This window comes from Petromyzon marinus, chromosome 1 (genome assembly GCF_048934315.1).
Source record: "Petromyzon marinus isolate PM22_M1 ecotype Great Lakes invasive population chromosome 1, UKy_Petmar_22M1.pri1.0, whole genome shotgun sequence".
In the NCBI taxonomy this organism is placed as follows: domain Eukaryota; kingdom Metazoa; phylum Chordata; class Hyperoartia; order Petromyzontiformes; family Petromyzontidae; genus Petromyzon; species Petromyzon marinus.
Window position 1 is genome coordinate 5465647 of NC_133667.1, and position 12273 is coordinate 5477919.

A 12273-nucleotide genomic window follows, 5' to 3' on the forward strand; every position below is an offset into this window, starting at 1 on the left:
ACTGATAGAGATTGGGTACTGATAGTGAGCATGATTACTGTGAGTACTCACACACATAGTGAGTAGTGACACAGTGAAGAGGACTGACACACTGAGATTATTGACACAGTGATAGAGGTGGAATTTGCATGTAAAGGTAAGATCTGTGGTGGGCCTCCACGCCGACGGCTCAGCTGTGGAGGTGGCCATTGTATTGTGAGAGATTAGCATGTCAATGCATCCTACCTAACAGTTATTTCTGACTCTCTAAGTTACATTACCAGTTAAATGTCTTTATATTAACGGACTAAATGTCTCACTAACACAGCCAACGCTGCTCCTTCCCCTCGATGGGGCGATGGCTCTCGTTTTTTAACCGACTATAACTGACTGTGATGTTTTTGTGTGTCTCTCTATTTGTGTGTCTCTCTCTGTCTCCCTGCATGTGTCCCTCTCTCTTTGTGTCTCTCTGTGTGTATGTGTGTCTCTCTGTGTGTCACTTTGTGTGTGTGTCTCTGTGTATTGGGTGTGTCTTTCTGTGTGTGTCTCTCTGTGTATGTCTCTGTATGTGTCTCTCTCTGTGTGTCTCTCTCTGTGTCTCTCTAGGTGTGTCTCTTTCTCTGTGTGTCTCTGTGTGTGTGTCTCTCTATATGTCTCTCTCTCTGAACGTGTCTCTCTGTATGTTTGTCTCTCCCTGTGTCTGAGTGTGTCTCTCAGTGTGTGCTCACAATGCAATGGCCACCTCCACAGCTGCGATCGTCATCGTGGAAGTACATCACTAATACAGCCACCGTTGCTCCTGTTCGTTTACATTGACATGCTAATCTCTCACAATACAATGTCCACCTCCACAACTGAGTCGTCGGCGTGGAGGCCCACCACCGATCTTACATTTACATGCAAATTCCACCTCTAGCACCGCCCACTTACCATAAAAAACTTCGTGTTTCAGCAGCTCTCGCTATATAAATTTTCACCTGAGGACGATTGCTTGTGTTGCGATCGAAACATCGTGATCTATTATATTTTTCTACTTACGTGACTTTACCGAACGAACCAAAGTGTATGGATTACTGCAGTCACGAAATCTTCAAATACAGATGTAATGGTTGTCCTGACACAGTCAGTACACACTGTGTGGATACTGACACAAAGTGCGGATTGACACCTTGAGTACTGGTACAGTGTGAGGACTCATTGTGTATTAACGCAGTGTAAGGACTGAAACACAGTAAAGACTAACACACAGGGTGACCATTGACATGGCGAGTAGTGGCACAGTTAGTAGAGGCACACAGTGAGAGTACTGACACAGAGTGAGGACTAGCACACAGCGAACACTGACACAGTCAATACTGACACAGTAAGAAATAAGACAGTGAATACTGACAGAGTACTGAAGCAGTGTAAGTACTGAAACACAACGAGGACTAATGACACTGTGAGGACTGACACACAGGGAGAGTACTGACAGTGTGAGTACTAACTCACGCAGTGGACATTGACACAGTGTGAGTACTGACACGCAGTGGGTATTGACACATACAGTGAGTACTGCCAGCATGAGTACTGATTCACACAGCGGGTACTGACAGTGTGAGTACTCAAACACAGTGAGTACTGATATAGTGAGTACTGTCAGTGATAGTACGGACACAGTGAGAGTACTGACACACAGATGATTGACAGAGTGAGATGACTGACAACGTGTATACTTATACAGATTGAGTTCTGACACATAGTGTAAGTATGGACACTCATTGAGAGTACGGCCAGAGTGAGTACTGACACACAGTTGTCGTGAACTAAAACCAACCTATTTATTTACCAGGAATAGCCCACTGAGTTTCATAGCTCTTTTTCAGAAGTGATCTGCCTACAAATAATAGCTCAACGAAATAGCTTATGTGGAAATGTATAGCAGCCAAATAATCTTGTGAGGTAGAACTGAGACACACAGTACCAACACACACATTTAGTACCGACACACATTGAGGACTTACACAGTGACCACCATGAATAATCTGAGTACTGGCCCACACGGTTAGTGACACAGAGTGAGCACTGCCTTACAGTGAGAGTACTGACACACAGTGAGAGTACTGACACACAGTGAGGGTACTGACACAGTGAGAGTATTGCCACACAGTGAGGGAACTCACACAGTGAGAGTATTGCCACACAGGGTGAGTAATGACAAAGTGAGTACCGACAGTGTGAGCACTGACACAGCGCGAATATTGCCACACCATGAGTCCTAACACACACAGCGAGTGTAGTAGTAGTCGTAGGAGTCATAGTGTGCGTGAGCGCTAAGCGCGTGGTGGTCACCGGTAGGTGGTTTGGCGCACACAGAGCGGTGCCTGGAGCAGTGAGCACCACGTGGTGGTGCTCACGTGAGCAGCACCACGTGGTGGTGGTGGTGGTGCTCACGTGAGCAGCACCACGTGGTGGTGGCCTCGTCACCGCTACGCAGCGCAGGGGCTGCCGCGGTGCCGTGGTGAGGAGCCCCCTGGACTTGCCCCCTCCGCAGCTCTGCGTCTCCATTCCACCTCCCAGCCCCGCACTTGAGACGACTACTGGGGAACGATCCTCACAACAACAACCACTCACAATATCAAACACTCACAACAACAACCACCACTCCTAACAACTCACAACAACAACCACCACTCCTAACAACTCACAACAACAACCACCACTCACAACAACTCACAACAACAACCACCACTCACAACAACAACCACTCACGACAACAACAAACTCACAACTACAACAACCACTCACAACAACCACTCACAACAACAACCACTCATAACAACATAGTGAGTAGTGACAGTATTGACACACCGAGTAATCATTCGACCTCTTTTGCCAGTACCAAAATATAATAATAGGGTTTTTCCCCTTTTTTTCTGGCAACAAAACTGAAACCTTTTTACAAGGATTCATGTCTGCATTAACCACAATACCTGCAGTCAAAATGCAAACAAAAAACATACTATGATAATATATGCATTGTCCTTGAAACTGATTGGTCCACACAAAAGAAAGCCGTCCTTTGGTGTGGACCAATCAGTTTCAAAGACAATGCATCATATATTATCATAGTATTTTTTTGTTTGCATTTTGACTGCAGGTATTGTGGTTAATGCAGACATGAATCCTTGTAAAAAGGTTTCAGTTTTGTTGCCAGAAAAAAGGGGAAAAACCCTATTATTACACTGAGTAATCTTGATTTGAAGCTTTCGTGACTGCAGGAATCCATACTCTTTAGTTATTTCGGTAAAGTCACGTAGGTAGAAAAAAATATATCACGACGTTTCGATCGCAACACAAGCGTTCGTTCTCGATTTGAAGCTTGCGTGACTGCAAGGATTCATACTCTTTGTTTTTTTCGGTAAAGTTACGTAGGTAAAAATCAATAAAATTAAATAAATGAAAACTAAATTAAATCATGACGTTTCGGAGGCAACACAAGCCTCCGTCTTCAGGTGGAAACCGTCACAGCAAAATTGCTGTATCAAGTGAAGAAAGCTCCAAGACCCGAGATTATATACAGGTTAGGGGGGGGGGAGCCAGGAAGGTCCGTGGGGGGGGGGCTAAGTTAAGGCAACCAGTTTGTCAGCTTAAATGCTGCCTCCTGACTCTTGTTCATGTGTGTAATTTTCTTCAACCACTTGCCACCGCCTGCTCTCGTGGATCTCTCCGTCTCCCTAACCCCCTGCAGCATAACAAAAGGTGGCTTAACTTAGCCCCCCCCCCACGGCCCTTCCTGGCTCCCCCCCCCCCTTATCCTGTATATAATCTCGGGTCTGAGAGCTTTCTTCACTTGATACAGCAATTTTGCTGTGACGGTTTCCACCTGAAGACGGAGGCTTGTGTTGCCTCCGAAACGTCGTGATTTAATTTAGTTGTTTTCATTTATTTTATTTATTTTTACCTACGTGACTTTACCGAAAAAAACAAAGAGTAACAAGCGTTCGTCTTCAGGAAGCATTCGTGAGTGGTTATTGTTGCGATCAAAATGTCGTGATATATTCTTTTTATTTCTTCTACCTACGTGACTTTACCGAAAGAACCAAAGAGTAATTCTAGATTTAAAGCTTTCGTGACTGCAAGGATCCATACTCTTTGGTTCTATTCGGTAAAGTCAGTAGTCAGTGTGTCAGTACTCTCATTGAGTGTCAGTACTCACACTGTGTCAGTACTCTCACTGTCAGTACCCTCAGTCAGTACCCTGTCAGTCCTCATAGAACCAAACCAAACCAAAGAGTACACTGTGAGTAGTAATATACAGTGAGGGTACTGACACAGTGTGAGGACTGACAGTGAGGGTACTGACTGAGGGTACTGACAGTGAGAGTACTGACACAGTGTGAGTACTGACAGTCAGTGAGGGTACTGACTGTGAGAGTACTGACACGGTGAGGGTACTCACACTCAATGAGAGTACTGACACACTGACTACTGACACAGAATGAGTAGTGACATAGTGAGGGTGCTGACACAATGTGAGAACTTATACACCGAGTGACAGTATTGACACACTGTGAGTAGTGACACAGTGACAATACTGACAGTGAGTAGTGACACACAGCTTGATGAATACATCTGCAAGACAGGCTAGTTGTGCTCGCCATTCAGTGTTTGAATCATGGTGGCCAATGGAGATGTAAGCTCTGACAAAAAGCTGTGCACTTCAGTTTGTAGTTCAAAGTCTGTTCAGGATTCTCCCTCTAGACAGCCAGCGTACCTCTTGTGAAGTCATCGTTGCTCGTGTTCAGATCCCATGGTTTCGCACAGCTTGCAAAACAGTCGAGCATTAAGTGGCCTTGACTTGACCAAGTTGATTACTTTAACGTTTCCCGATGTATCATGCAGTGGGGCCACTGCACAACGCGATTTTCATTCCTAATCCATCCTGAGTCCTCTCACCCGCCCAGTCATTGACACAGCCGCGTCAACACAAACTTGGGTGCAGGGATTGCAGCTCAAAACGTGTTCAGAGATAAAGTGGTCGACAATGTTAAGAATGTCCTCTCTGGTTGTATCCCCCTTTACACTCTTGCAAAAGGGGATGTCCCTGTATCGTACACATGCAAGCAGCTGTGCCTCCCCACTGATACCTGTAGAATTATCCATTTTAAGTTTTTCCACAACTTGATCGACAACATCGGTGGCCATGTCATCCATCCTTCAGGACACTGTGTCACGTGACAAAGGAACGCTCTTAAATTCGTCCGCTGCTTGTGTGTCAAGCCTTGTCGCTGCCGGTACGACGGCTGTGGGCAACATTAGATCGTCAGCTACAAGCAACCACACTGTATAAGACGCCTCAAGTGCTTTGGCTGATGTTGTTGAGGCTGTTTTAATCGTGAATTGACACGACCTCAAATCGGAGAGCTTTCTCTGAAAACAACTCAGCTGGCTTAAAGACTTAAGGCATTGGGGTTTCCTGTTGAGATGCCGTTACAGATGGGCTGGCTTCATGCTCTTGTGAGCCACAATCTCTCTGCACGGGAAGCAGAGAGGTTGAGGAGGATCGGAGGTGGTGGAAGTAAATCCAAACATAGAATATTCTTCGCGAAATTGGCTGCATTTTGTGGGCTCTGTTCACCTTTCTTGTCGTTTCGGTTTCTGTGTCGTTGTTTTGGTCTTTTTTGCTGCTAGTATCGCATTTTAACCAATCGTCAATTTTGTGAGAGTGTCCTAACTAGCTGGTAACTGCAAGGGAATAAACAAATCATCAGACGCTCTGCATGCGTGACATAATTTGTTCGCACTCGCTGGCTACTCTTGGAAACCACATTGTTTACAATCAGTGAGTTTAGAAAGGTATTTTATATCGTTATAGGTTACCATATGGATTTAAATTGTGTCATTATTTTATATTGGCAGAATCAGACGTGATTATTTTCCAACGACTCTCGTGTATGATATAATTTCACACATTTATACATCACCTCACGTACCCCCAGCCGAGAACCACTGGTTGACTGTGTAGTTCTTAGTTTGGGTTGCATGGCCACAGTCACACTGTGACTTGTCTTTAGTTTTACATTTACGAAGGAGATGAAGCAGTGAAATGTTTCACCAGTGTCTTCAAGGACGAACGTCAAAGCCAGGTGGTGTGAGTTTTGGGTCTTAAATGACGTGTTTATTCTGGATATCCAATTAGCACTGGCACTTCCGATTAGCATGACTGGCTACGTACGTTGCGAAAGAAGTTCAACACAGTACATAGATTACTCTTTGTTTTTTTCGGTAAAGTCACGTATAAATAAGAAATAATAAAATAACATAATAGCGTACGACGTTTCGGTTGCGACACAAGCAGCCATCATCAGGTACAGAAGAGCTAAATTATGAGAGAGGGGAGAAACATAACCTCAGATGTATATACAGACACCCAAGTAGGGGGAACTGACACAGATACAACAGGGGACACAGAGAGAGAAGCATACCAGACAAACAGGGTTTAGCAAAATTTTTGGAAACCATGTAAAGCAACACAGACGGTCGGTCAAAACACAATTAACGCATAGTCCAGTTGATCACGCTATTTCAAAAGATTGCTAAATTGCAAGTAAAGTATGAAACTCAAAATACAGACCGCACACACACACAGACAACCAAGTAGAGCGAGCCAGCACAGAGACAAGCACACAGTAAAGTTGCCTTAAATAGGCAGAGAAGGTAAGGCTGAGTGACAATGGGACAAAATTAGCATGAGGTATGCATGGAGCAAAGTGGGGCGTGGCAGCACACAATGGGACAAATCAGCACGAGGTAAAGTGGGGATCGGCAGCACCCACTCGGAAGCAACAAGGCTCACACACAGGCAGAGACAGCACAGAGACACAAATCCAAGCCAAGACACAAAGGCAGATACACAAGCAGAGACAACACAAAGACACAGACCTCTTACCTCCCCGAAGAGGTGGTTCAGACTTGATTTGAAGCTTTCGTGACTGCAGTGATTACTCTTTGGTTTTTTCGGTAAAGTCACGTATAAATACGAAATAATGAAATAACATTATAGCGTACGACGTTTCGGTTGCAACACAAGCAGCCATCATCAGGTACAGAAGAGCTAAATTATGAGAGAGGGGAGACACATAACCTCAGATGTATATACAGACACCCAAGTAGGTTTAGCAATCTTTTGAAATAGCGTGATCAACTGGACTATGCGTTAATTGTGTTTTGACCGACCGTCTGTGTTGCTTTACATGGTTTCTAAAAATTTTGCTAAACCCTGTTTGTCTGGTGTGCTTCTCTCTCTGTGTCCCCTGTTGTATCTGTGTCAGTTCCCCCTACTTGGGTGTCTGTATATACATCTGAGGTTATGTGTCTCCGCTCTCTTATAATTTAGCTCTTCTGTACCTGATGATGGCTGCTTGTGTTGCAACCGAAACGTCGTACGCTATTACGTTATTTTATTATTTCTTATTTATACGTGACTTTACCGAAAAAACCAAAGAGTAATCCCTGCAGGCACGAAAGCTTCAAATCAAGTCTCGACAGTACATAGATGCCACATCGTTCCATCTGTTCACCAGAATTGTTCTGGATCTGGGTGAGATTCTAGGATGGAGAGAGCAGTGCGGTCCCAGAAGGACGATCGGGACTTGATTTGGTAACGAGGAACATTGTTGAGGTCTTGGTTGATGGGTCGGTGGTTGTCGTTGGCAAGAAGACGTGGGCCTTGCAGTTTGCGCAACGTCTCTGTGGATTATTGGTGGCAGAATGTTCACCAGAACAGGGAGCCAGGGGACTGGTTTCAGTGTTCCGGGTGAGTAGTGACACATTGAGTCATGACACAGTGAGCATTGACACCCACTGAGTACTGACAAAGAGTGATGACGCATAATAGGCGTTCAGATAAACCGAGGACTGACACATAATTAGTGTACAGATAGTCCCCGAGTTACGATGGTCCCCGACTTACGATATTTCGATCTTACGATGGCGATAGAGATACGACAAAATTGTAAAATATTTTACATTTCGCGCGGCAGGCACACGCAGCAGCGTACGAGGAATCTTGGTGAGTACAGTTAAATATGATACGTTACGATACGTTCAGTGCATGTATGATACGTAGCTTTAGGGTTACCATGATACGATACGTTCAATGCATGTTAAAAGTTTTTATGGCAGAGAGGATTTTTCATGAAAAAACTTTCTATTAAATTGCAGTTCGTATAGGTAGCCTAAGAACTCACCTTGTTTTTTTACTTTACATTTTACTGTGCAATACAGTATTGTAATTAATAAATGCATACAGTATATAGTTTATACAGTACGGTACTGTAAATTGATCTGTTTTGTTAAATTATCACAATTCTTCAAGACTCCTGGGTAGGCTAGGCTAGGCCATCTTCGACTTACGATATTTTAGACTTACGATGGGGTCGTCATAACACATCTCCATCGTAAGTAGAGGACTACCTGTACTGACACAATCTGAGTACTGACAGTGAGAGCGCTGACACGCAGTGAGAGTACTGACACACAGTGAGGGTAATGACACACAGTGAAAGCGCTGATACAGTGTGAGTACTGACACTGTGAGGATACTGACGGTCAGTGAGGGTGCTGACACAGTGAGAGTACTTACACACAGTGAGAGTACTGACACACAGTGACAGTACTGACACTCAATGAGAGTACTGGCACACAGTGAGTACTCATGCGCAGTTGGAGTACTGACACACTAAGTACTGACACAGAGTGACTAGTGACACAGTGAGAGTGCTGACACAACGTGAGTAATGAGACAGTGCAAGTAATGGCACAGTGAGTGTATTGACAGTGACACATTGAGGTTGCTGACACAGTACTGTACTGACACACTGATGGGACTGACACAGTGACATTATTGACATGAGTGTATGGACACACAGTACGTACTGAAACAGTAAGCACTGACATAGTTTGTAGTGACACAGTTTGTACAGAGTGAGTAGTGACCGAGTACTGACACAGTGGGTAGTGACACACGGAGTGATTAGTGACACTGAGTCTGTACACAGAGTAGTGACACACAGAGTGAGTTGTGACACAGAGTGAGTAGTGACACACAGATTCAGTAGTGACAGTGAGTAGTGACACAGATAGTGAGCAGTGACACACATTGAGCAGTGACACGCACAGTGAGAAGTGACACGCAGTGAGGAGTGACACAAAGAGAGTACTGACACAGCATTGACACACAGTAGTGACACACAGTGAGTAGGGATACACATAGGGAGTAGTGACACAGTAAGTAGTGACACGCAGAGTAGTGACATACACAGTGAGTAGTGACACACATAGCGAGTAGTGGCACACAGTGATTAGTGACACAGTGATTAGTGAGACAAGTTGTTACAAAGTGAGTAGTGATACAGAATGAGTAGTGACAGTGAACAGTGATAGTGAGTAGTAATACACAGAGAGAGTATTGACGCAGTGAGTAGTGACACACAGAGTAGTGACACAGTGAGTAGTGACACAGAGTGAATAGTGACACAGTGAGTAGTGACACAGAGTGAATAGTGACACACACAGAGTACTGACACAGAGTAGTGACCATGAGTAGTGACACAGTGAGAACTGACAGTGATTAGTGACACTGAGTGTACACAGAGTAGTGATACAGTAGTAACACAGTGAGTAGTGACATTGAGTATGTACACAGAGTAGTGACACACATAGTGAGTAGTGACACAGTCAGTAGTGACACATAGTGAGTAGTGACACAGATAGTGAGCAGTGACACAGATAGTGAGTAGTTAAACGCACAGTGAAAAGTGACACGCAGTGAGTAGTGACACTGATAAGTGACACACAAAGTAGTTACAGGAGTAGTGACACAAAGAGAGTACTGACACAGCACTGACACACAGTAGTGACACACAGTGAGTAGTGATACAGTGAGGAATAACACAGAGTACTGATACACAAACTACTGACACAGTAGTGACACTCAGTGAGTAGTGACACACATAGGGAGTAGTGACACTGAGTAGTGACACAAAGTAGTGACAGTGCGTAGTGATACAGAATGAGTAGTGCCAGTGAACAGTGATAGTGAGTACTGAAACACAGAGAGAGTAGTGACACAGAGTGAGTAGTGACACACACAGAGTGAGTAGTGATAGAGTACTGACACAGAGTAGTGACAGTGAGTAGTGACACAGTGAGAACTGACACAGAGTGAGTAGTGACACACGGAGTAGTGACACTCGGAGTGAGTAGTGACACAGTGAGTGTACACATTTTAGTGACACAGAAGTGACAGTGACTAGTGGCATTGAGTATGTACACAGTACTGGCACACACATAGTACTGACACACAGTAGGGACACAGTGAGTAGTGACACACAGTGGGTTGTGACACTGAGTAGTGACACAGTGAGTACTGACACAGTGACAGTGAGTAGTGACACAGTGAGAACTGACATAGAGTGAGTAGTGACACTCGGAGTGAGTAGTGACACAGTGAGTGTAAACATTTTAGTGACACAGTAGTGACAGTGAGTAGTGGCATTGAGTATGTACACAGAGTACTGACACACACATAGTACTGACACATAGTAGTGACACACAGTGGGTTGTGACACTGAGTAGTGACACAGTGAGAAGTGACACTGAGTAGTGACACTGAGTAGTGACGCTCAGTAGTGACACAGTGCGTAGTGACATTGAGTATGTACACAGAGTACTGACACACACATAGTTAGAAGTGACACTGAGTAGTGACGCTCAGTAGTGACAAAGTAGTTACAAAGTGGGGAGTGATACAGAATGAGAAGTGACACACATAGTGAGCAGTGATAGTGAGTAGTAACAAACAGAAAGAGTAGTGACGCAGTGAGTAGTGACACAGACAGAGTAGTGAAAGAGTAGTAATATAGTGAGTAGTGACATTGAATAGTGACACAGTGAGTAGTGACACAGTAATAACACAGTTAGTAGTGACAAACAGAGAGTAGTGACACACAACGTAGTTACACAATGAGTAGTGATACAGAATGGGTACTGACACACACATAGTTAGAAGTGACACTGAGTAGTGACGCTCAGTAGTGACAAAGTAGTTACAAAGTGGGGAGTGATACAGAATGAGAAGTGACACACATAGTGAGCAGTGATAGTGAGTAGTAACACAGAGAGAGAGTAGTGACGCAGTGAGTAGTGACACAGACAGAGTAGTGAAAGAGTAGTAATATAGTGAGTAGTGACATTGAATAGTGACACAGTGAGTAGTGACACAGTAATAACACAGTTAGTAGTGACAAACAGAGAGTAGTGACACACAACGTAGTTACACAGTGAGTAGTGATACAGAATGGGTACTGACACACACATAGTAAGTAGTGACAAAGTCAGTAGTGACTGAGTAGTAACACAGAGAGAGTAGTGACACAGTGAGTGGTGACAGTAGTGACACATAGAGTTGTGACACAGTGAGTAGTGAAACACAAAGTAGTGACACAGTGAGTACTGACACAGAGAGTGAGTACTGATACAGTGAGTGTATTAACAGTGGCACAGTGATATTGTTGACAGTACTGTACTGACACACTGATGGTACTGACACAGTGACAGTATTGATGCGAGAGTACGGACACAGTAAGCACTGACACAGTAAGCACTGACAGCGAGTAGTGAGTACCCACACGGTGTGAGTAGTGACACACAGAGTGAGTACCTACACAGAGTGAGTAGTGACACACAGAGTGAGTAGTGACACACACAGTGAGTAGTGACACACCACAGTGTTGTGTTTACGACCGCCACGTACTCCGCGTGCTCGCTGTGCCATAGTCCTCAAGGACCGTGAGCGCCTTCTCTGGGACGCTGCTGTTGTAGTAGCTGCTGCTGTTGCTGTAGCTGCTGTTGCTGTAGCTACTGTTGCTGTAGCTACTGTTGTTGTAGCTGCTGTTGTTGTTGTAGCTGCTGCTGTTGTTGTAGCTGCTGTTGTTGTTGTAGCTGCTGCTATTGTAGTTGTAGCTGCTGCTGTGCTCACGCAGCCCCACGGATCTCCCGTGTAGAGCAGCCGGGCAGCTGGCTACACGTGACCATCACCGCCGTGTCACAAATCAACATCGACTTGCACAGCGAGAGAGCTCACACACAGTGTGACTACTTACGGTGAGAGTACTCACTGAGCGCCAGTACTTACACAGTGACTACTGAGTGTGAGTACTGACACAGTGAGAGTACTGATAGTGCTTACTGACAGTGCGTAAGGCACAGTGTGAGAGTAATGGCAGTGTGAGTACTGACACACAGTGTGAG

General features: G+C 44.7%; 1 protein-coding gene across 2 annotated transcripts in view; it reads left to right on the forward strand.

Moving 5' to 3' along the window:
* LOC142907221 (uncharacterized) overlaps nt 1–12273 on the forward strand; it is a 219061-nt gene that overhangs the window by 30400 nt on the left and 176388 nt on the right. The gene's annotated exons all lie outside the window — the stretch shown is intronic.